Source organism: Eumetopias jubatus, unplaced genomic scaffold (genome assembly GCF_037043125.1).
Source record: "Eumetopias jubatus isolate StellerSeaLion01/CBP00866 unplaced genomic scaffold, mEumJub1_p1.0 scaffold_15, whole genome shotgun sequence".
Lineage (NCBI taxonomy): Eukaryota > Metazoa > Chordata > Mammalia > Carnivora > Otariidae > Eumetopias > Eumetopias jubatus.
Window position 1 is genome coordinate 1,529,900 of NW_028274821.1, and position 25,945 is coordinate 1,555,844.

The 25,945-nt window shown below is 52.2% G+C and overlaps 1 protein-coding gene and 1 non-coding gene across 2 annotated transcripts in view; both read left to right on the forward strand.

Annotated features, from left to right (window-relative positions):
* The window catches only part of PTPDC1 (protein tyrosine phosphatase domain containing 1), a gene marked incomplete in the record, with an annotated part of 669,594 nt that overhangs the window by 585,932 nt on the left and 57,717 nt on the right, over window positions 1-25,945 (forward strand).
* On the forward strand, window positions 24,982-25,088 carry LOC114200779 (U6 spliceosomal RNA). Its single transcript, XR_003607519.1, has one exon. It is a non-coding gene; the product is annotated as a U6 spliceosomal RNA (small nuclear RNA).

Sequence of the window (25,945 nt, forward strand, 5' to 3'; positions counted from 1 at the left end):
CTCCAGCTGTTGAAATGTGGATGGACAAGGGGGCCACAGCCCTGATTTTCTGGAAGTTTCCCAAGCCCTGAGCCTTTGCAGGCCTTTGCAGCTGCCAAGTGACGAATCTTGCAAGGAATAGGCGAGGGGGAAGAATATGACAGAGAAATAGCTATTATAAATGTGTTACTTGCTAGAAACATTTCCAGGAAATCTTGTTCCTGTAGAGGCCTCGCTGCTCCCGCCCCAACCATGTGCATCTTCAGTGGCTCTCGCGCCCTCTGCTGGTTGGATTGGGTCCTAACCAGGCTCCCTAGGACGGACTTTCCTCGTCAGAAGGAAAAACAAGCCAGAGCTTTGTCTCCCTTTATGTGCCAGACGCTTACTGGATGCTAAGGAGACAGAGGAAGAGGCATTTTATCTGTCCTCAAGGAGCATGGTGCAGCCGTGGAGAGCAGTAGACAGCCGTGCTCACAGCTGATAGTGAGGACGAAGCTGTGGACACAGGTGGGGAGAGTGGACAGCTGCCCAGAGCAGGGGACAGGACATGGCACTGAGCCGGGGGGGCGGGGGGAGCTTCCAGACACAGACGTGATGAGCTCATGGGTCTGGGGGGTGTTACCATCCCAATCAGTGGGCTGGTAGCGCTCGGTGTTTGCATGTTTGGAGACTTGGTGCCAGCCACAGCCGGCCTTCGGAGACCTACCGGGCTGGAGCCCCATGCCCCGTGCTCTCTCCTGAGGGCCATGGATGTTTTCCGGCCCCTGCTGCTGAGAAGGGGCATCTCTCCACCCAGTTATGGGCTCCTGTGTGTGCTCCCTAACTGGAATCGCCCTGGGGACTGTCTGAGGAGCGTGTCCTCTGAGCACCAGCCCCCCCAATATTATCTCATTTAACCCCACTCTAGAACAAGGGCACTTTTACCCTGAACTTACAGGTAAGGAAGCAGGTACAGAGAAGCGACCTCATTTGCCAAAGTAGCAGAACCAGGACACCCTCCATAATACCACCGTGGTCTCCTGGGGCTCCTCCACCTTCTGACTTAACCCCCATATTCTCTCCAGCCCTGATTGCTCCTGAGGCTCAGACTAGTAGGCCCCTCACTGCCAAAGGTCCCCTCCAGCCAGGTGTCCACAAGCATACTGTGCTCCCTGTGTTTAAGTCTGGACCCCTCTTTCCTTGCAGCTCCCCAGGCTTCTGCTCCCGCTCCCACATATAGGTGGGTGGGGAAGATCTGCTGAGCAACCATCGGGGCAGACATGCCTCCCTGCCTGCTGGCTGGGGGCCCTCAGGTGCAGGCCCTATTCCAACCAGAGAGCACGCAGCAGGCAGGGCATCCCTGTTCAGGGGGCAGGGCAGCCAGGGTATTGGGCACCCTTCACAGGCTGGCCCCTGCGCTGGCCCTGACCGGGGCCCCGCCGGGCTATCCAGGAGAGCAGGTGGGCATTGAGGACAGAGGACAACCACACGTGGTGGCTTTGGGAAGAGCCGCCTGCTCTGGGAACCCCAGGAGGCGTTCAGGGAGGAGGCAGCTGAGTAGGTGTTGGGATGCGGTGGGCCGGCTCAAGAAGCCAGAGGAGCACCGTTTGCTGGGGCTGGAAAATTCTCTGGAATGTAAGCTTGGAGGAGGGTCCAAGCCCTCCCAGGAGGTCTGGATAGTCACCTTCTTTGAGACTGAAAGGCTTGTTTCAGAAACACGGTGGTTCCCAAATGGTTTTGCATTCAGTGGTATACACAGCAGTGTCCTCAGCCAGGGAGTTACAGTTGTAGACCCCTCTGGTGCCTCGGGACAGCTGCTGGAGAGCCGGGGAAGATCCGGAGACCTCTGCTTTAAGCCGGAGCCAGACGGCCATGTACAGACTATGTGGCTCTCGGGGGTATCACTGAATGTGCTATGAAGGGTATGTCAGTGCACAACCCACACAACTGTCCGGCACTCCTGCCAAGTATTCATTGCCTCCCATTCTCACGGAGCAAAATGGGGTTGGAGAGACCGTTGTCTTTCAGCTGTTCTGTGGGCCCCTTTCCCAGATGATGAGCCAGCCGCATGGCAGGACAAGGGGGGAAACGCATCCTTTCAGCACGCGTCATGTGAGGGATCTACCTTAGTTCAGAAATCCAGTTTTAAAATGCTTTGCTGTTTTATGTTTCTTTACAGATTAGAATAAAATTCATCTCTTGACGTTCTGAGCAGGGACAGATGCGTGGCCCTTTGAATTCCGTGAGCGCCCCCTGATGTGCCCTGTGTCACCTGTGGGCAGACCTGTGGTTTGATGGGCTGCCTGTCCGCCCCGTGTTACCTTATCGGTCAAAAGGGATTTGCCAACGTAATTAAGGTTCCTAACTCGTTGTGTTGAATAGATCAAAAGGGAGATTATCCTGGACCTGAACTAACTGGGAGACGGGGGCCTCCCTGAGGTCAGAGCGGTTCTGCAGGCCTGGGAGTTGGCTGCCACGCGCTGAGGGGTCCATGGAGAGGCCACGGGGCCAGGACCCCAGGGCAGCCTCCAGGAGCTGAGAGCAAGTAGACTCCGCCGACAGCCTGAGCGGGCTCCGAAGTGGTTCTGTGGTCAGCCGGGCCTGCAGCTGGGCCTTTGTGAGACTGCTACAGCAGAGGATCCCGCCTGCACGCCTGACCAGAGACACGATGAGATGGCAACGGGGTGTTGCTCCGCTTGTGGGAACGTGTTAGGCAGTGGTAGAGTCCAAGTCAGTAAGGAGCCCTGTGCTGTCAACCCCGACCTCTGCTCGGGGAGACAGAGACTGCGAGAGGACAGGACCCTCTGGGGACCTTTCTCTTTACTGGAACCCAGGGGCAAAGCTGGGAGTCCGCCCCGCTGAGGGGCCGCCATGCGCCTGCTCCGCACACGCCTGCTGACACCCGAGGAGGCCCCTTTGGCAGCAAGCTGGCCACAGTGGGCAGGACCCCTGCGCCACTTCTTGCCTGGGGCAGAGAACAAAGGACATCATACCGGTCACCTGTTGTCCTGGTATCCAGATGCCATCTCGCCGTGTTGAAGAGTGAGTCCGAGGAAGCCCTGCCCGGAGAGGGGAGGCTGCCCCCGACCCTCTCTGAGGCTGTAGAGCCGGCCAGTGGTGGACGCGGCCAGGGGGCCGGGGTGCCCAGCTCCTCTGTCCCCCATGCCTGGTTGAGTCCCCTGGGCTCTGGGAGGCAAGACAAGGTCGCATGTGGAATTTAAGGCTGTTCTCCGACCGGGGGTCTGGTGTGCCGGACCAGCCTGCTCTGTCCGCCGCCGCGCCCCGCCCCGCCATCTCAGCCCCCGCCCCGTTCCCCTGCAAATGCACACAGGCGGCCTCCCCTCCCTCGCCCCCGTGGCAGACTCAGCCTCCGCGTGAGACCGGCCGCCCGGCTTTCCTATGGTCCTGCTTCTCTTACCCCTGACAGGACCCTTAGATCCTGGCCGGAGGAAGGGACTGGCAGAGCAGTTCCTGGCGGGGGGCCTTGCCTACTGAGTGCGCGGGAGCACAGGACACTTCGGGAAGGCTGTGGTCGCCGTGTGGATGCTGTGTGTGCTCGCCGAGGGAGGAGCCCTGAGCCTTCTGGCAGAGGTCCGTAGCTGAACACAGCCCCGCGGCAGGTGCCCTGCAGCGCGGTGTGGACGGCGGCTCTGGCGCCCCCTGCCAAGGACATGTGTCCAAGAGTCAGGGCCCAATGCTAGCGACACCTGCTAGCGTCCCTCACAGGCAGCACAAGGAACCCAGCCTCAGGCAGCCGCCGGACGGTCCATCCGTGGCCTGGAGGGTCTGGGGTGGGCGCAGCTGGGTGGGGGCTTCCGAGGCGCATCCACACACTGCAGGAACCTGCTGCGGCTGGGGAGGTGTGCAGCTGGGCTGGCTACAGCACTCCGGGGCCCGGGTGAGAGACTGGCAAGGCACTCGGGGTGTCCTTCTGGAAAGCTCACAGTGCTGGGAGCCTGGCGAGCGTCTCGGGGTTTGGAGATGAAAGCCGAGTAACCCTGCCACCCTGGAGGCTGGGCAGAGGCTGTGTTCCAGATAAGCCCTGAGGCAAAGCTGCCGTGTGGATGGTCCCTCCTGTAGGCCGTTGTTGCTGGGGAGGTGTCAGTCCCCGTGGAACCTGGTGAAATCGTGGGGTTGGGAGGGCTTCCATGCCACCTCTGTCCTGGCCCCCAGACACCGCCCACCACTCCCCAGTGTGGGGCCCAGGCCCTCCCTGGAGCCCTCCAGCCCTGCGAGGCTCCCCACTCCCTGACAGGAAGGCCAGGAGGACTTGAACCTGCAGGCTGCTCCCCCGGCCCGGCTCAGGTCCCCTCCACCTCTTGTCAACAGTGCTGTGCCACCAGCGTGGGGATCAGTGATGTTCATGCAGTCACCTCGCCCCGAGAGTGCCTTCCTCAGAGGGTGGGTGTGGGGGTGAGAAGGCCTCGCCCACAGCAGGTGTTAAGTGAACAAAGCTCTCACCCCATACACAAGGTACCTGCAGGAGCCCCCCTGCTGGGGCGATTCCGTACTCTGTTTCCACTGGGGGCTCCTGCCTTCCCGGGCCCCTCATTCTGTTCACGGACCCCCACTCCGCTGGCCCTGCTTTCTGCTTTTCCTTCTTCCTCCCCCCAGATCCTCCATCCTCTGCCCCTTTCCAGATCCCACTCTCCAGCCTCATGACTGGATGGAGCACTGGTACTGCTCCTGCACTTCCCAGTGGGGAAACTGAGGCTCAGGCCAGGACTCCGCCCCGAGCCACATAGGTGGTGGCAGACCTGAGAGGATGTCAGTGGAGACACTGCAGGAGAGCTCCCCACCCCTGTAGGCAGGTGAGCCTCCCTCTGCACGTCTCCCCTGTGGGCTCCTCCACAGCTCTGCCCCCCCCCCCACCAGCCTGGGACTGTGGACAAGCAGCAGGACTTTGCTGAGCCTCAGTTTCCCTAGCTGCCTGGGGGGGACGGTAACAGCCCCATGTTCAGGGATTACTGTGGGTAAAACGAGGTGCTGCTTTCAAGGTACTGAGCAAAAGGTCAGGTTCAGAGTAAGGGCTCACAAGATTGGAACAAGGAGCCACTATTAGGCGCTCAGAAAATCCTCGCCGGGATGGTCGTGTTGGAAGGAGCATCTGGTCCTGCACACCTAAGCCCCGTGGAATTAGGTAGCGTTGTCTTCATCTTTCTGACAAGGACGCCGGCTTGGAGGCATTTCCCAAACTGAGCAGGGCAGCTAGTAAGGACGCAGGCAGGATTCGAATCCTGTGCTAGGAGGCCTGCAGGTGCCCAGGGGTGGGGGGAGCTGAGGGGCCCAGCAGCAGAGGTGAAGCCTGTATGTGCCACGCCCGGGAGCAGGAGGTGGGGAGAGGTCCCTGGAGCCTCGGTGCAGCGGGCAGGGAGGAGGCGCTGCATGTGTGCGTTTGAGAGCGGCTCAGAGGCCTGAATGCAAAGACAATGCGGGCAGTTCTGGGCACGAAGGTGGCGTAGCCTCCTCGCCCCGTGGCCCCAGCCCATGTGGGCCCTCTCCCTGTAGACAGCTGTGTGCTCGCCGCCTGGAGCCCCCGGCTGGCTGTTGTTACACACCCACCCCCCTTTCTTGTGCAGGCCCAGCCTTGGGTTTCAGGTCTTGGGGTGAAGCCAGGTGCCTTCCCAGGACAGGTGGGGACAGAGAAGGTGAAGGTGCCCAGACTGGCCCTCCCTGCCTCCCTGGAGCCTCGGCTTCCTCCTCCCGGGACTGTGGGCCACTCCTGCACCGGGAGGGCCTGGGACCCCACAGGACGGGGCAGGGGAGCTTCCCAGAGGCTGTGAGAGGGGGGGCCTGGGAAGAGGGCCCCCCACCCCAGCTCGGAGCTCAGCTTGGTGCAGCGTGGAGGCGCTAAGCGCAAGGCCCAACCGCCCTCTGCTGGGCTTTCCGGGAACAGCCCTACTGCCCCAGCCAGCCTTTCAGCCCACAGAAGGTTTGTGTCCCTCCCTGTTATGTGTCTCTCTAGGCCACAGGCCCCTAAGGCCCTTGAGAACAAGATTCGCGGCCTCACCTCCACCTCAGCTGAGAACCTCCTGTTTCTAGGGGGATAGGGGAAGTTCTGATCTTTAAAAACGCCCACAAGGAGGGTTCTGGAACAGGGCTGTCACTGACTGGTTTCCCCGGGCACCACACGCGGGGCAGCTCAGAACAGCCCAGTCTGTTCTCTCACGGTGCTGGAGGAGCAGGGTGTCCGCGGGGCTGCGCTCCCTCCGAGGGCCCAGGGGAGGACGCCTCTTTGTCTCCTCCAGCTTCTGGGGGCTGCGGCCGCTCCAGTGTCGCCTCTGTGGTCACGTGGCCTTCATCCCGTGTGTCCGTGTCTCCAGATCTCCCTCCTCACGAGGCCTCCAGTCATGGGTCAGGGCCCACCCTGATCCAGCCTGACCTCATCTCAACTAATTACACCTATTTCCAAAGAGTGACGTTCACAGGTCCCGGGGAGTTAGGACTTCAATATGTCTCTTTGTGGGACACGATTTACCCAGCACTGCCCACAGAGCATCTTTGTGCAAATTAGATAAAGACACCCCTTCCTGCAGGTAGGCATGGTGGCAGCAGCAGAGCACAGGCTGAGGTTGAGCCCCTCACTTGCCCTCGAGCTAGGTACCCTTGTGCAGTGAACAACCTGCACAACTGTAAGCAGCAGCCCTGTTCGGGAACCTCTCATTCATAAGCTTAACATCCATCCAAGGTAAAATGTCCAGACTGGAATTTCAGTTTCAACCTGGGCCGGAAGGTGCTCTGAAGCCCAAGGGAGGGGCCAAGGCAGGGTTTGCAGCAGGCGAGGCCATGGGAGTGTACATTGTCTGCCGAGAATTTAAGAACAATCACAAAGCTGATTAAAAGTTGACCTGCTTTTTATTATCACCGTGTACTCACTACTCTATAAACAGTGTAACCCAAATCTTCTGTTGGCTTTAGTTCTAAACAACCACTACAGAGTTTTCAGACTAGCACATGCTTATTCTGTCTTTTCATGAACACTCTGGCCTCCGTGGAAGTTGTTCAGAGAACTGGGACATTGCAGCCAGCCCAGGCATTCACATCCATCTCGAGGGCCGGGAGGCTTCAGGACCATTGGCAGTCATGAGGCCAGGGGACTGCACACCGCTGACACCCAGGGTAGTCAGTGTCCCTCCAGAAAGCACAGTGACCACAAAGACAAAGACAGACCTCAAGCTCCTTCAAGTCTGCCATTCTGCGAGACTGCTGGGAGTTTTTATTAGTGTTTAAAACTTCCGACAGTGAAACAGAGAGCCAGTGCAAGGTAAGGGGTGACCGTTCTGTATCCTGGCCTTGGTGGGTGCTACTAACCTGTGATAAAATGGCAAAGGACAGGGGGCGCCTGGGTGGCTCAGTCGGTGAAGCATCTGCCTTTGACTCAGGTCATGATCCCAGGGTCCTGGGGTTGAGTCTCTCATCGGGCTCCCTGCTCAGCGGGGAGTCTGCTTCTCCCTCTCCCTCCACCCTTCCCCTGCTCATGCTCTCTTTCTCTCGAATAAATAAGTAAAGTCTTTTTTAAAAAATGACAAAGAACAGGACACACGTATCAACGTCAGCTTCCTGCTTTGGATGTCGGTTAACTCCAGTTAACCAACCTAAGTTGTCACCGGGTGCAGAGTGGGCCAGAGGGCACACGGGGACGCTGTGTGTAGTAGAGAGGGACCCTCTCTACTATCTTTGAATCTGTACTATAGTCAAAATAAAAACTTAAAAAGATAATGGTGGACAAGAATGATCTCAAAAGAAAAACACCCCAAAACACAACAGTGCAAATTGCAAAGTGTAATCGTTTTGTTTGTGAGTGTACATTTATTCTGTATGTGAACTATTTTACTGAATTCAGATATCTTTTTTTAATAAAGATTTTATTTATTTATTTGACAGAGAGAGACAGCGGGAGAGGGAACACAAGTAGGGGGAGTGGGAGAGGGAGAAGCAGGCTCCCCGCGGAGCAGGGAGCCCGATGCGGGGCTCGATCCCAGGACCCCGGGACCATGACCTGAGCCGAAGGCAGACGCTTAACGACTGAGCCACCCAGGTGCCCCTGAATTCAGATATCTTTGAAATTGAAATTTATTGTTCTTTTAAAATTATGCCACTTATTTGACTTCTATTTAAATGTTATTAAACCATAACAGACCAGTATATACGGTGAAGGTTTTCCCCTTTGAAAAAAATGCATTCAAGTAAGTTAGAGGTATTAACCCATTGGTTTCTTCCTTATTTTGTATGATATATGTATTTTTACTGGCGGGTAGTTCAGTGGAAGTCAACTGAATTCCTTTACTGCCATGAAGGTGGTTATGATTCATGTCATTTCATGATTATAACAGAAAACAGTTTTGTTGCGTAGTTGGGTGGGGGGCTACTAACTAAGGAGCCACTCAGGCATGCTGGGGGCACTGCTGGGCCCCAGCCGACCCGGTTAGCCGGAATCACCTCTCCCAGCTTGGAGCCTGACCCCGGCTCTGCCCCGCACCCTCCACGCTCTGACCCGTCTATACATCTGCGGCTCCGTAGCTGCAAGGTAAACACAGGTGTGCCGACGGCCCTGAGTACCAAGGGCAGGCTGGCTCTGCATTTCCCTAGGAGGGAAAAAAATTGCAGGAAGCTTTGCGCCCAGCGCCGAAATTTGCCTAGCTCAGGTGTACTTATCAACACCCCTGTAGGGGTGACTGTTGGTCATTTGGGACCTGGCGTTCCCTCTGTGGGCCTCCCACATAAAAGGGCCACAGACCCTCGTCCTCGTGCAGCTGGGTCACATGTGGGCGTGCCATGCTCCCGCATCCTCACCACCACACACACGTCTCTGCTCTCAGCTGCTCTCTACACAGCCCAAGTACCCCTCCACCCCTGGGCCTCAGTTTCCCTGTCTGTGATTGGTTGGCTCTCCAGGTGTCTGCCAGCGCTGATGTCATTTTTGCCCCAGCTCTCATTGTCCAGGACCCATTCCTCCCTGCAGCTACTCAGTCCGTGAGCGAGCCAATCACAACAGTCCTAGGGGTTAGGCACGGCCTTCTCCTTCCTCCAGGTAAGGAAGCCGAGGCAAGCTAGGTTGGTAACTTGCCTCTTTCCTCTGTAGTGAGCGTGGAGCTGGGGCTTGCACCTCAGCGCTCACAGCACTCACTGACTACCAGGCCACCCTACCTCCATGGCGGGCAGAAACAAACTTGAAGTTCCCAGGGCCAACTGTGCACTGGAGAAATTGAAAGCCTGGTGTGGTAGTGAGCCCACTAACACTGCAGGTGTGCAAGCAGAGGCAGGGTGATTTGTCAGGCACGTCGTGGGGGGTCAGAGAGAGGATTGGGTAAGACCTGCAGGTGTCAGATGCAGCATCGTATTAGGATGGGTGGCATGGACATTTTAATAATATTAACTCTTCCAATCCATGGGCATGGAATGGCTTTCCATAGAGTTGTTTCTTTTTCACTTTTTCTCATCACCATCTTAAAGTTTTCAGTGTACGGGTCCTTCCTTGGTTAAATTTATTCCTAAGTATTTTGTTCTTTTTTTGATGCAATTTTAAATGGGATTCTTCTCTTTTCTTTCTTTGAGAGAGAGTGCACATGCACGCAAGTGGGTTTAGGGGGAAAAGAGCAGAGGGAGAGAGAGAATCGTAAGCAGGCTCCATGCCCAGCTCAGAGCCCGATGCGGGGCTCAATCTCATGACCCTGAGATCATGACCTGAACGAAAATCAAGAGTTGGAGGCTTAACGCACTGCGCCACCCAGGAGCCCTGGGATTGTTTTCTTAATTTTTCTTTCCAATAGTTCAGTGTTAGTGTATATAAACAGAACAGATCTTGTATATTGATTTTGTATCCTGCAACATTACTGAATTCATTTATGAATTCTAGAAATTTGGGGATGGAGTCTTTAAGGTTTTCTGTGTATAATACCATGTTTCTGCAAATTGTGACAGCTTTGCTTCTTCCTTTCCAATTTCAATGCTTTGTATTTATTTTTCTTTCCTCACTACCCTGCCTGGGAGCTTGTGTTTTTATATTTAAATGAATTTTTTTGTTGATAACACTTAATTGGGTCTTGCTCTTTTATCTATGTGACTATCTCTGCCTTTTAGTATGAGCATTTAAACCACTGACGTTTAATGTAGTTATCCACGTGGTTGGATTTAAAGTCTACAATACAGATTTTTTCTTTCTTGATTGCTTTTTTACTTTTATCCCTGCCTCCTTTTAGGGCAAATAATTTTTGTGGTTTCAGTTTGTCTCCATGCTTGTTTTATTAGTCGCTCTAGGGTTTACACCGGTCACAATCTATGTTCAGATACTATTATATTATCTTGTATATCATGTATGAATCTTACAACAGTCAAGTGCATGTCCTTCTCCTCCACACTCTGTGTGTTTCTGTCATACATTTTAATCCTGTATATGTTGTAAACCGCAAAATACGTTGTTGGTTTTTGCTTTAAGCAATCCATCTTCCTTCAGGAAGATTAAAAAATGGGGAAATGTATTTCAAATTTACACACATATTTGCCAGTGTAGATGCTCTACATTTCTTCTCTTTAGGAACACAGTTTCCTCCTGGTTGCCTTAGTTCTTGAAACAACGCCTTTAACATTTCTTGTAGTTTGGGTTCGCTGGTGAGCAGTTAGCTTGGCTTTTCTTTCATCTTTCTTGAAAGATGTCTTCACTGGGTATAGAATTCTGGGTCGATACATATTTTTTTTCTTTCAGCACTTAAAAGTGATGTTGTGTTGCGCTCTGGCCTGCACGGTTTCTGGACTGAAGGTCTCTGTCACCTCTGCTCTTGCTCTGTGCCTTTCCTTCTCTGGCTGCTTTGACTATCATGTACCTTCGTGGGGTTTTCTTTATATTTCTTCTCCTTAACATTTGCTGAGCTTCATGGATATTTGGGCTTGCCATTTTCCTCCAATTTGGAAAATTTCAAGTATAATTTCTTCAAATATTTTTGCGTTTTTTTTCTCTCCTTCTGGGACTCCAGTTACAAGTCTGTGAGGCCACCCAATATCGTCCCACCGCTCACTAACATTCCAGGGTTTTTTTCAGAATTCTTTTTCTCTGAGTGCTTTATCTTGGATACCCCCAATTGTGAGCCGTGAGGCCGCCAATCTTTCCTTCTGCAGAATCTCATCCGCTCTCAATCCCATCCAGTTTATTTTTCACTTCAGTGTCACAGTCTTCATCTCTACAACTTCCACGTGGGTCTTTTTCACACATCCCGTTAATTTCCTCACGATGTTCCCATTCTCCTTTACAGCCTTGAACGCAGTTACAAGATCTTTACTATAGTTGCTTAGTATCTTCGTTCATTAATGCCGCTACCTGTCACTTCTCAGTCTGTATCGGCTGATTTTTCTCTTGGTCGTGGGTCCTTTCTCTTGCTTCTCTGAATCTTCGGTTGTTTGCGGACGTTATCAGCTCTGCAGTGCTGTTCAGCGTTGGGTAGTGTTATATTACTTTACAGAGTGTTGCGTTTTGTTCTGGCTGCAGTTACTTGCAGATGAATCCAATCCTTTTTGAGTTTTGATTTTAAGATTTACTACAGGGACTTCAGAGTGGCTCTGGGTCTAGGGATGATTTAGCCCTGCTACTAGGCGTGGTCCTTGTGAACACACTGCCCGATACCCCAGGCATTACGAGGACTGTGGGAACACAGACTATTCCCAGCCTTCTCTAAACTCCAGGAATTGTTGTCTACTGCTTTCTGGATCTCCTCCCTCACTCTCAGAGAGTTTCCTCCCCTATATGCACAAGTACTCTGACAAAGACTTGGTGGGACCCCTCTGCAGATGTCTGGAACCCCGTCTACAGCACCATATACCTTTCTGCATTCTGTCCTGAAATGTCTAGCCTTCTTGATGACCCCAGAAGCCAACATCTGTGTCCTGAGCTCAGCAGGACCTCTTGAGTCCTGCTCTGCTGCTCAGACGTCACCCCCAGGCAGTGAGTCGGGGCACCTGTGGGCTCGCCTGCCTTGCCGCTTCTCAGTCCTGTGCTACCTGCTTTCCGATGCCTGGAAACGGTTGCTCCAGACATTTTCCCAAGTGTTCTATTTCTGTATGGCCAGAGGGCAATTCCCATAGCATTTAATCCTTCGTGGGCAGAAGTAGAAGTCATCCACTGAGTTCTTAATTTCAGTTATTATGGTTTTCAATTCTAGAATTTCTGTTTGATTGTTTTTAATGGTTTCCAGTTCTCTGAGAAGAATTTTCCGTGTTCTTATTGGATGTATTGAAGACATGAAATACGAAACTTAAGTATTTTAAAGTTCATGTCTGATAATCCCAGTATCAGGGCATCCTGTGGGTCTGTCTTAAGCCTTAGTTTTTTTCTCTTAATTTTTGGTCAATTATTGTCTTTCTGTATGCCTTCCTAAATTTGGTTGAGTGCCAGACCTTTGTGGTTTAAAAACTATGAAGACAGCTTGAGACTTTGGATTCTTTCTCATAGAGAGATTTACTTTTGCTTCTAGCAGGCAGTTAGGAAGGGACAGGCCACCTTATTACATAAGACACTGAGCTTCCCTGAAGCTCCCTTTTGTCCTTGCGATTGATGATCCACTTCCTGTCTGCCCTTTCTGTTAGGGTCTACCCCTCCGGGGACCAGCCGAGAGCCTGGGGTACTTATTGGACATCCTCCCCTCCTCGGCCACCTCTGAATGACAATTGTCGCCAGGCCCATGGAGCCACCAACAGCGAGCTTCACAGCCTCTGCAGTGCCACCGTTTGTTAACTGGCAGATACTTAACCTCGAGGGGAAAATGTCCCAGATGTCGGGCTCCCCTCCCCGGGCTCTCTGCAATGCTGTCGAAAGACGCTCATTTGGACTGGGTCCATCTTTTCTAGTCATTCTTCGTTCAAGGGTTAGTTTGAGACAAGCTGGTTTACTGTTACGGGAAATAAAACTCAGCCCTGATTTCTTCCTAGAAATATTTTCTGAGCCTGAGATGGCAGAGGCTGTGCCCAGTAGTGAAACCCACATAACTGAAAACTTCCCTGTAGTCGAGGCTGACTCTGAGTTCCTGAACGCCAAAACTGGAAACATGAACAGGACCCTCCCCACCCTGTAATGAAGCCAGGCAGCAGGATCCTTGAAGGACAACAACTTCATGGAGAAGAGATTTACTGTCCTGACACGTAAATCTCTGCCTTGTTAGAAAGGGCGCGGCCAGCAAGGCATCCTAAGCTTAGGGACATGGTTAGCCTATTAACATACAGGAACAATCATTCAAGTGGCAGTTGCTAGCAAATCCAGGCTCCAGAAGTCGGATTTCTGAGGGTATATCATAAAAATCTAGTCCAGATGCTTGTGTTAAGCTCTGGACCCCTTTCCTCAGTTGCCCCGAGGAAAATCCCCCACCCCCCAACGTTCAAGAGCACCTCAGGTTCAAGGGCCCAGGCTAAAATCTCTGTCTCCCCCCCAAATCCCTTTTTTTCAGAGAAAAACTTCTGAAAGGACACTGATGAAACTATTTTAATAGGGGCCACATCTGGGGAGTCTAACTGTGGGATTGGAGAAGAACAGAAAGTGCAGAAAGTGGGAGGCTGCTTCTGTTTTGTATCTTCTGCTCCTCTGTGGTCTTGAAAACTAGTTTAAACCATGAATTGGTATCACCCTGTGGGGGCGGCCAGCACAAGGGAGGGAGAGTGGATCTGATGGGCAAGCAGACCACAAGGGCACCGGCCCAGGTTCAAGTCCGGTGGCCCCCGAATGTCTTATTCAGCTGGTTTGGTAAAGCCAGGTTCCAGTCAGGCACCATGCCTCAGAGAAGGTTACCCATCCCAGATTGTCTGCTCTCGTCACTCATCTCCGCAGTGAGGACACGTGGACAAGAGTGAGTTTGTTTGAGCTGAGAGAGGACAGACACACGGCGGTGACAGTGTTGTAGCTCACTGTCTGCCTCCGACTCACCTGACACGGGTTCCACCTGATTCCTCAGCCGAGAGCAAGGCCGGTGGTGGACATGACCAGCCGTCCACCCAAACTGGGACACAGCTGCCCTGCAGCCTCCCTTGCATCCACGTTTGACCCCGTGACTAGACGTGGCCAAGGGGACGTGAGCAGAAGTGATGGTGTCAGTCCCGGGAGGGGTGCTCTCCTCTCTTTCTGTCCCCTCTGAATTGCTTTTCTCGGGCTGCCATTAACAGACCCGGCAGCTTGAACATCAGAGACTATCCTCTCCCGGTCCTGGAGGCGGGAAGTCCAAGGTCCCACGTGGCCAGGCCGGTTTCCCCGAGGCCTCTCTCTTAGCGGGTAGACACATCTTCCCGTGTCCTCACGTGGTCGTCCCTCCATGCATGTCTGCGCCCCGACCTCTCCTCAGTCCTGCTGGGTTAGGGCCCACCTTAGCGACCCCATTAGAACCAGTTACGTCTGTAAAGACCCTGCTGGTGCTCCGCAGATGGGTGGGGAGGGGAACACATTCTGCACAGCAAGTGGCAGAGGCCACGTGGGTCTGCCCATACAGCTACCGTGCCTGGGGCAGTGGCCAGAACCAGAGCCACCGCCTGCTCCAGCCCACCGTGCTCCTTCAGGAGCTCCCGCACGCACCGGACTGCTGAGTGCGATGGGGACGCCACAGGTATCCCCACTCCTGCTTCCTTCGGCCTCGGATGGCGGCATTCTTTTCTTCAGTCCGCAGGGAGGGGGCACTGCTTCCCGTTTGCCATCCCGTGGGGAGCAGAAGATGCGGGTGCTGCCACGTAGCCTTTCCTGCCACAATGTTGAATCTGTATCCTCCTCGGTCACAGCATGTACCTGTTTCCAGAGACCATGCTGACATCTGACCTGACTCATGGGTCTAGAGGCAACGGGGAGTGGCCGTGCTGTGTCTTGAACAGAATGAGGACCCCTCCAGGAGGCATTTTCCCTGGCAAAGGGGCTCGAAGCAGAAGAAGCTGTCTCCTTGGACAGCAGAAGATGAGGCACTTCCACTGCTGGTGGAGGCTCAGAACAATTTGGGGACTCAATATCGCCAGTTTCATCTGGGTCCAACCAGATTTCTGCGTTCCGAGTTTCTCCACTGTCAAGTTCAAGATCCCATTCCTTCCTGATCAATACCCTAACTTTTATATGAGAAACTTGACAAGACTGAATTCAACTGTCGAAGTTCAGCAACCCACATAGCTAAATGTTGTGCTTGATTAGTTTTGTGCCTACAAGAAATGATGCCCTTCAGGGTCTGTCATGGAACCGCTCTGCTTCTCAGAAATGGCTTGAGCCAAGAATTAACTCCCCACCCCACCCCACCCCCCCGCCCAGCAGCTCATTATCTCTCGGAAAGAGCTCAAGTGCGCCCATTCCTGCTGTAACGGTCAAGCGCGGCAGCCACGGGGATCACAATCCAGCGCTGCGGTCCACGGCGTGTCACAGTTACCGGCCTCTCACTTCCTCTGGGCGAGGAACTCAGCCCTACACAGGAGCCCGAGGGCACCACTGAACCAACCCCAAATTCCATCTGTACAGTCCCAGAACCAATCCTTCATCAGTTTGGTTCCAAGCAAGGGACAGAAACCACATAGCAATTTAAACGGGAAGTTTAGTCTGAAGAATACTTAAGCTGTGATTAGGGAATAATGCAAAGACGAAGAGATCTCCAAAGGGAACCTGATGGCTGGATAAACAAACCACGGCTCATCACAGGAAGAACACACGCGCCATGGTGTTCTTGTACGTAGCGCACGGGGAAGAGCGGACTTGGAGGGAGTCCTGCTTCCTTCCCCAAGCCTGGGGCTCAGACGTCATCGGGAGAGGTGTGGCCAAAACCCCCTGGAGGGCACAGGATTTTGCTGGTTGCCTGGCCAGAGGTGGCCCACGGTCTCTGGGCAGCAGGGAACAACCCCCTGAGTTTGCCTTCTCATTGACAGGACTGCCTATGGTCTCGTGCACAGGGGGTTCATGTTGGGCGAGTTGCAGCCACAGTGCTACCAAGCCAGTCCCGGGGCCGTGAGATTTCGAGGGGCATGTGTTCTGGGGCTCTGGGCGTGTGCCTGGGTCAGACAGAGCTCCACTGGTGGTTCCCAGAGGATGTGGCAGAAGAGAGAAGAAGCGGGATACAGCCTGCTTCTACCCAAGGGATCGTGCTGGCCCTCTGGTGCCCTCTGCTGACACAGCTTGACCTCACACCCTGGCCGGGGGAATGGGCTCAGAGCCCAGGCTGTCTGTGAAGGTGCTTCTGGGGTGACTCTGGGGCTCAGAGCCAACGAAGAGACCTGACACATGCCCCAGCATAGAAGACCATGCCAACGCTTTATCAGCAGGGGAGCGAATGAACCACTGTGGCTCGTCGGTGGGACGGAGAACACCACTCAGCGGCAAGAAGTCGCGAATTGCTGGCAGGCGCACAAGGCACACCCTCGGGAAGGCATTCTGCTGAGCATCAAGAGCGCTAGACACTAAAAGGCGCACAGTACGTTTTTTACGGGAAAGACACTAACAAGAAAAGTGTCAGCCGATGGGGCTCCAGGGAGGAGACTTTGCTGCCAAGGGGCACACAGAGCTTTCTGGGAGGCTGGGCATGTTCTCTGTTCTTATAGTCATGCCGGTTAAGGGGCTGTACGCATTTTTCAAAGCTCAAAGGTCTACACTAAAACAAGTGCATTTTATTCGTGTAAGTTATGCCATAAGAAAGCTATTTTTAAAAAGTGGAAAACTATGGCCTCTCAGGAAAAGCAGGACTACTAGGAATTCAAACCATCCAATATTGGGGCGAGGACCCCATGCCGAGGGGCCGGCTGACAGCAGAAAACACGCACGGGGCAGCAGGAACCGACAGATACTGACTCTGGCTTCAGGACCAGTCATTCAAATGAACACCGTCAAAGCGCATTTCTCGTTGGCTTTCCTTCGGTGGGGGGCGATGTAAACCGAGTTTTCCCACCTCCTCCTACTACTGTTTACTCAGCAATTGTGGCAGTGATGAATTTCCATGACTTTTTGGGGTCACAGAATTTCCAGGTAGGACTTTAACTGAGCCAGAACAGGAATGAGCCTCCAGACGTGGTGATGGGGAGTAATGGGGCTTTGTGTGTCCCCTCCTGGGGATGAGAAGAGAGAATCCCCCACAAAGCATGACCGCATCCCGTTGGAAAAGCATGAGGCTTCTGTTCTCTGCTGATCACGATTTTAGACACAGGTGGTGGAGGTCGCAGTGCTGGGTCCCTGCTGCTGTCACTGCAGCCCCCACCTGCCTCTTCGCCCTTTGCCCTGCTAGAGCTGAGCGTCTCAAGTCTGCATTTCCTTAGAGTCTCCTGACAGCCGACTTCTGGCCCTGACAGCGGGTGGCACTGGCGGGAGATGGGAGGCCGGCCTGGGGAGATGCTGCCCCTGTGCCGACAGCTCGAGGGGGCTCTGCAGGTGGGATCGGGATATCGCTGTGCTCCCGGACCAGGGCGAGGGCAGGGCGACTCCGCATCCCAGCACCTGCCCCCCGTGGGTGGGTGGGTGGCAGTTCCAGAGCAGGAACCATGGCGGCCCCTGGGGTCCTGGTTATCACTCCTTCCTTTGTGCTCTCCTAGACCTTCTACCTCATTTATAACCAATTCTCTGTATAAGTTTTTCTGTGTAAACTCCTAGTGGGGTTTCTGTTTTCTTGACTAAGACTGTGGCTAATGCAGGATCAAAAACACTGGTCTGACATAGCCCAGCCAGCACAGCAACGTTGCCCAGGGCCAGGCAGAGACGGGTAGTAACCTGACACCATTTAAATGGGTGGTTTTAACGTATTTGTTCAGCATTTACTTAGCAGAAAGGCTGAGCACTCTAAATAAGTGAAGGAAGGGCCCAGAAGGCGGAAAGGCTCCGGATGGGGGTGGGGTCCCTCCAGCTTCTCCCCTCCTCCAGGTCTGCAGCCCCTCCTCAATAAAACAAAGCCCTGCAAGGAAGGACGTTCTGGCACAGGCCCCTCAGTACCCTCATCCCAGGCCCCCTATTCAAGTCTCCCTTTCCTCTCCCACGATTTCCCCTGAGGGCAGATCTGGAAACCTTTGCTGTCTCTACCTTGCTGCCACGTTCCCTGACGTTGGGCTGCTCCGCCCTGGCTAAGAGGACGCGTGGTTTCTTCCCAAGCGCTCTGGTGAGCTCCTGAAAGGGGTGGCTGGGGCCTGCATGCCCCTCCCACCACGACTCACCCCCCCAGGACCCCCCATCATAACTGTCAGGCCATGACACCGAAGGTGCACAGAAGTTGGAAAAGTGCAGAAACAAAGGATTTCAGTAAGAACCAGCATCTCGTGACCTCTTACTGTGTCCAGAGTATAATAGAAAGGCACCGGTTCAACCAAGATCCAGGCAAATCCCAATGTCATTGAGAGAAGATGGTGAACAGGTGCCAATCCTGACAGGGCACAGATGTTGGAATCATCTGGCAAGGATTTTAAAGGAGCCGTCACAGAAACGCTCCAATGAGCAAACACGAACACGCTGGCGACAAATGAAAAAATAGAAAGTCTAAGTAAAGAAATGGGAGGTGTAAAGAAGGATCAGAGGAAACGTTTAGACGTGAAACATACAAATGAACGACTCAGTGGATGGATGCGTGACACAAGCACAGGAGAGGACGAAGGAGAGTCAGTGAGGTCGAAGGCGGAAGGACAAATTACCCGACCCCAACGATGAGAAAATGGGCTGAAAAAACAAATGAACAGAGGCCCCAGATCCTGTGGAACGATAACAAAAACCATACATTGAGACGCTGGCATCTCACCAGGAGAAAGAAGGTGAGCTGCAAGATTTTCAGGGAAATCACTGCGAAAATTTCCCAAAGTTAGCAAAAGACATCAACCTGCAGATGCAAGAAGTCTAGGATAAACGGGATAATCCCAATGCAACCCGAACACGTCACAGTCAGACTGAAAACAAAAGCAGAAATCTCAGGGGGCGGGAGAAAAGAGCCCTCATCTGCAGAGCGAACCGGCCGCCAGAAACCACGGGGGCTGGACGACGTGGCGCGTCTCGCAGCAGGCGGGGACAGAAGACAACTGTGGGCCCGGAATCCAGCCCCCAGTGGGGACACCCGTCGGGAACAAAGAGGGGAGCAAGACGGGCTCCGAAACAAGGAAGATGGAAGTCGGTCACCAGCAGACGACTCTAAAAGATCTCCTCGAGACTGAAATGACAAAGAGGGAACTTTGAAAGAGCAGGAAGGAGGCAGACACAAACGGTAAAGGTTTGGGTAGATCCAGTGGACTTGGCTTCTCTCCCCAAGCCCTCTCAAACATGCTTGACAGTTGAGACAGATTCGTGTTAGATGGGGTCAACCGGGGAGCAGGCGAGCGGGCGAGGCGTGCCCTGCCCTCGAGGGGCTTGCACGTGCTAGCTGGTCAAATGCTCCCAGCCAACGCCTGATACTCTAGGAAGCAGTGCAGGTCTTCACTAAGTAAATACAAGACGTGTAGGAACACAACACAACGTCAATGGAAGGACATCCATGGGCAAAGACGACCTTAAATCCTCCTGTTTTCTCCCATAAGTGTGGCAGCAAAGTACAGAGAGGAAGTAATCCGTCCAGCGCATCCATTCATGTCCAGGGGGCCAGAGTCAAGGTGGTCGGGAAACCTTGAGGGAGGGGTGGGTCCTTCCTGGCCTCCACCCTGCCTCCACCCCCCAGAGGCCTCCACATCACCCGCCCAATTAGAACTCTAGCATCTAGTAAGGTTTTCTCCCCATCTCCCCATTTTCTGTCCTGAACACTTTGACCCAAGCTCTCACCTTGGAACATCAGGAAAAAACTCTGTTTGCAGCCTTTTTCATCTGATTAACATTAATTAGGTTGTAAATTATTCAACAAAGTCACTGATTAATTGGCTTTCATTTCTTCCAGAAATGTCAGGAGAAGTGACATTTTTCAGAGCGTAAGATGCATTCCCCAACCTGAAATCCTGGGCTCCATGGGAAGGTTTCCTGCTAGGCCAGATGAGAGTGAATCGGGCAGGCTGGGGCGGGAGCCAGGGGTCAAGAAGGAAGATTTCTCTTGCAGCCCTCACTTCCTTGATGGGGTCTGTTTCATGGGGGGGGGGGGGGCAGGGGATGAGCCTGCCCCTGAAGACCTGGGTGATAGCCCCGTTCTGTCCCTAACTAGCTGTGGGACCTTGGACAAGTCAACTCCCTGAGCCTTGCCAAACAGTGGGTACAAATCCACCTGATCTAGCTTTGGCAAAGAAGTAAAAACACACTGGCAGCTCCAGTGCACTACAATGATCCCTTCCTTTTCAGCAGCTGGAGCACGGAAAAAGTGCAGAGGTTGAGTCATGGAGGTGAATCACGAAGGAGGAAAGGAGAGGGGACGTTTTTGGCGAGGAGAGCAGCACGGCAAAGGTGAGGAAGGGCAGAGCATACCTGGAGGACTGCTTGAAGTTTGCACAGCCAGGTTTGAGGGCCCAGGGAAATGGCCAGGTGGGGAGAGGGTGCTAGAACAGGCAGGGCAATGTCAGGAAGCCCTTTGCATGGCACCCGGGGGGGGAGTGTGGCCTTGGAGGTTGCGGGGGGCCATCACGGCATCTGAAGAAGGCAAGACCGCATCAGAAAGTAGCTGGAAAAACCTGCCCCTAGGAGGAGATCTTAGTGTTGTAATGAGCTAAAGTAACTGGAGGGCAACTCAGGGGGCTTCTGTGCAGGCCCCCAGCTTCAGTCTGGCTCAAATTGGCTCATGCAAGGGGGCGTCTGGGGACACTTGGCCATACATCTCCCTGGATGCTGCTTGTTCTGCAGAACAGACCCATTCTTTCCCTGCTTTGGTCCTTTTCCCTCTCCCCCCACAAGACACCCCTGGTCTGTTACTGGGATCACTGCCTTCCAGCTGGTTTGGAAGATGCTCTACATCCAGTGCTTCCCAAACTCCCTGCCCTCATTCCTCAGGATTTTTTAATAAAAGAAAACCAAACAGGGAACGCCAATATTGAAAGCACATTTTAAAAGTTCTTCAGACAGTTTAAATCTTCATCTTGCATGGTTCATTTTGAAAACTCTGATTCCCAACGATCTGTCCTAAGAATTCTGCTGCCCGCATATGCTCTTCCAGGCCAGGGATCCTCGGTCATGTGTCCTGTGCCCCACAAGGCTTGCAGTCCAGGATTTCCATCCACATCCAACCCCCCATCTCTTCAGTCTGGCGAAGCCCATAGCTTCTGGTTCTTGGCCTTATTAGAATCTGATGGATTTCTTGCTGTAAGATCACGATAATAGTTTATACCTTTAAACCATGATTGGACTCTTTCAAACATGGATAAAAAATTTTAAATGCGGTTGTTAAGATATTTCCAAATCTCAACCAACAAGGGCCTCTTACTTAAGGGCACGCTCTTTATTGGTTTCCTGTGCCTCTGAACGAGAGACCAAGTAGTTGGAGCGGCCCAGCAGGTCCAAACTCGTGCTCCTGCCTCCCCTTGGCTGCTCCTCACCTGCATTTCTGGGGAGCACCAAGCCTTATTTCCGATAACTGCTTCTGTATAATTACTGCAAATAAGCTGACATACAGTTTAAGATCAAGGGCAGAAGTGGGGTCACGTCCTTTCCCTTGGGTCTTGGTTCTTCCATCAATAAGGCTGGACTCGACTGGATTTGGGCACCAAGAACGGGGTCTGGGATTCCCAGGAGGCCTTGGAGACGTGAGCGGATCAGCGAGCTAACAGCACATAGCGCGGCCCATGGAGGGCCTTGCCCGCGCTCCAGGCTCACGTGCACTTGGTTACCTCATGGAGAAGGGACTGCTCTGTTTTACCATTTCCACGTTCAGAATGGGAAATTGTCGGCAGAAGTGAGACGGGGTTCCTAAAACAGAGCTGGGGTTCTACAAGGCCGAATGAAACCAAAGCCACATTTCTCTGCTTTTAAATAGAATTCTATCAACTTAATAATGTGACCAGGATCATCCAGGTAACAGGGGCGAAAAAGGAAAAAGAGTGTATTCTCGCTTTACAGATACCTTTCAACACACGACCCATCCCGGGATGTGGACGACGGTGTACGTCCTTCTGAGAAGCTGGAAAGCAGTGGAATAGGTTCTGCTGAAGCAGCTCAGGAAATACTGGGCTCCAAGAGAACCCGCACGCAAGTGTGTGCCCCTTGGTCATCAGCTGCCACAGGGTGGCACAGTCCTGCCTTCACTCAGAGCACCCCTTTCCTTTAAAAATTCAGTCTTGATTGTTCTCTGTAATAAGGATTAGCTTACATGCATGTGGTTACTCCTTTGACCTGGAGCCTCTCCCAGCCTCCCCTCCATCACTCATATTAGTAACAAAAACAGTGAGCTGCCACTCCCCTTCCGCCGCTCTTTCTACTACATTCTGTTTCCCACTATATTGGCCTGGTGGCTGCCTTTTGAACAGATTTAATAGGCAGGGATCAGGCTCTGGCTAAACTCAAATGTGCCAGGGTCCACAGCCACTAGGAATTCCAAGCCAGCCTGCTGAGTTCAAGCCATCTCTGGAAACAGCCACGTGGCTGAGGAAGGAAGCAGCACACGGACCATCTGCTGTCCTCCGTCTTCAGGGGCCAAGCTGAAGGAACGCGGGAGGGTGAGGAGCTCTCGCTGGCTCATGTGGTCTTGCACCATCTGTGGGTGGGGGCCTTGCCCATTCTGGAAGATGAACACCCACGGGAAAAGCCTAGGTGTGCACAAACCTACATGATGACCAGAGTTTCCCTGCCATGGTGATTTATGAACTTTTCAGAGGCTATAAGGGAACAGCGGGAAACCGTGTGGGCTTTGTAATCAGACCGTTCTGGGTCTTAGACCTTGATTCCTCCACTTAATTGGATAACTTTGGTTCCTCTGGGAGCTTCTTCTGCCTACGTGAAAGGGTAGTATTCCTACCTTGTGGGGCTATCGTGGAGGCTGAACGGACCAAGTGTGCCGAGCACTTAACTATAGGAACAGGCACTCTCCACAAACGGGCTCCTTTGATTGTTGGAATGCAACTAAGCTCCCTCTTGAATACCTACACATTTATTTCCTCAACCCATCAATCACTTATTCCATAAACATTCACTAAGTGCCTAAGAACACGCCAGTTGCGGAGCTGCGAGCCAGGGCTGAGGCAAGCAGGAGGTTGGGGGGGAGACCCCACACGGAGCAGGGCTGCACGCTAAGTGCTGAGGGTCGCTGCCAGATAAGCCCCATCATCTGACTTTCGTGTTCGCTTTTGCTCCTTCGTTTCACACATTCATATGCATCTAAGAGACAGCGAGGCTCACAAGAGCTCTTGTCACTTTCTAGCCTGCAGAATTTCTTTTGGAATCAGGGTTCTCAGGAGAGTGCACCCGGGAGACCCACTTTACTCTCAGCCTCCCCCCTGCAGGGGGAATAACCACATTCTCATAAGAGCCTCGGTAGGACAGGAAAGCCGTGGTGTTGTGCCAAAATCATCCTGGCCTCTTACTTAAGGGCTTGTTGTAGTTTGGTCCTTGTCCCTGGCCCTCCTGATCCATCGTGTTGATTTATTCGTGTTGTCTGTCCTGTCACTAAGCTTGTCCTCTTGCATCACGTTATTACAGCAGAAGTGACACACTTACATAAAATTTCAGGAAAAAGTGCATATTACTGGAAATTAAATTACTCAGAGACCACATGTTGAAGACATTCCACAGCACTGATTTGTTCTCTCTTTTCCACAAATCTGCAGCCACGAGTGACTCATCTTTAAAATAGCTCTGGAGTTCTCATCTAGAATAACTCAAGAGAAGAAAAAATACAAACGCTTGTCGTGGTCATCACTGAAGCAATTGATCTTGCAGCACAATAATCCCAGAGCAATTAAAACTTAAAACGTGAGATGAAACCGTAAGAATTTTAGAACCACAAGGTGTGAAGATTTTTACACTTCTGAGGTGGAAAAGGTATTTCTAAGCATGACATCAATGGCAAAAAGCATTAAGAAAATGACTAATAGAACTGACTTCTGAAAAAACTTAAAACTTTTTTTTAAGATTTTATTTATTTATTTGGGATAGAGAGAGGGTGAAGAGAGAGAGAGAGAAGACGAGCAGGGAGAGTGGCAGGCAGAGGGAGAGGGAGAAGCAGGTTCCCTGGTGAGCAGGGAGCCCGATGCAGGACTCGATCCCAGGACCCTGGGATCGTGATCCGAGCTGAAGGCAGACGCTTCACCGACTGAGCCATCCAGGCGTCCCAAGCTTAAAACTTTTATATGACCGATGATTCCCCCAAATAGTGACATAAATTAGGAAAAACCCACTAAGGGCACTTAATAAACAAAGTGCTTTCACAATCGCAAAGCGAACAAGTCATTTAAGGACAGTTTGCAAAGCAGTGTCCAATAAGCATAAACATGTTTGACCTCACCAATCAAAGAAATAACAAATGAAAATGATGAGGTATAATTTTTTACCATTAAATTGGCAAAGCTTAAATTTATGGATAAGGCCAGCATTGGCAAGTATGTACACAGACCAGCACTCTCACCCATTCTCAGTAGAAGTATAATGGGATTAACTTTCTGGATGGTTATTTTCTAAATATAAAGAAATTTCATTTATTTTTTATTATTTTTTAAGATTTTATTTATTTTTTAAAGACTTTATTTATTTATTTATTTGACAGAGAGACACAGCGAGAGAGGGAACACAAACAGGGGGAGCGGGAGAGGGAGAAGCAGGCTTCCTGCCGAGCAAGGAGCCCGATGCGGGGCTCGATCCCAGGACCCCGGGACCATGACCTGAGCCGAAGGCAGATGCTTAACAACTGAGCCACCCCGGCGCCCCTTAAGATTTTATTTTTAAGTAATCTCTACACCCAATATGGGGCTCGAATTCACAACATTGAGATCAAGAGTTGCGTGCTGTCTCAACTGAGCCAGCCAGGTGCCCCAAGTGTAAAAACGTTTTAAAAGTACATACTATTTGACTCCGCAATTCCACTTCTAGGGGTTACAGGAAGGAAAGAACAGTAGAAGTCACAAAGCTGCACTGTAGCTTCATTTATAATTAAGAAAAATTTGAAACAACCTGGTATCTATAGAGGATAAACTATGTTACGTTCATAGAGCGGAATATTATGCTACCATTGAAAGGATAATGATTCTGTGCTCGATTCACCAGCACACACACCCAAGTTGGAAAGAAACAGAGAAGACTGGCATAGCTCTTGCACAAAGGTGACTTGCAGATTTGTGAAACGTGCCACATTTTTTAGCTACGCTCATGGTAAACATGGCATAACGTACAGGGTTGTCGAATCACTGTGTTGAACACCTGAAACTGATATAACATTGTGAACCAACTATACTTCAATTAAAAAAAAAGCCAAAAAAAATGTAGGCCTTGGGTAGTAAAAACGATTAAAAAATAATGATGATGCGGGCGCCTGGGTGGCTGAGATGGTTAAGCATCTGCCTTCGGCTCGGGTCATGATCCCAGGGTCCTGGGATCGAGCCCCACATCGGGCTCCTTGCTCAGCGGGAAGCCTGCTTCTCCCTCTCCCTCCACTTGCCGATCCCCCTGCTTGTGCTCTCTCTCTCTGTAAAATAAATAAAATCTTTAAAAAAAAAATAATGATGATGCTTCTCTGTCCTTTGCTGGCTTTGAAGAAGCTGCCGTGTTGTGACACAGTCTATGGAGAGGACCACGTGGCTAGGGACTGAGGCTGACCTCGGAGCTGTGAACAGCCCACCGCTGACCGTCTGCAAGAAAATAGGGACCCCGGTCTATACCTGCGAGGAGGTGAGTCCTGCCAGGAACCTGACGGAGCTGGGCGGCAGGTCTCTCCCCATCAAGTCCTTGATGAGACTTTGACCCTGTCCGATTCCTAAGTTATAACCTGGCCACAAAAACTGTGAGATCATAAATACATGTTGTCTTCAGCTGCAGTTTGTGGTGATTTGTTATGCAAAGCTGTCTATGTTAAGTAACAACCCAGTTGTGAACCATCCTGTGGTATGATCGTATGTAAAATTGCACTTGAGTTTGAATAAATTCATAGAAAAAATGTCTCAGACAATATAAACCACCATGTATATTCCCCATGGTCTTTTGCCTTTCTTGAAATTT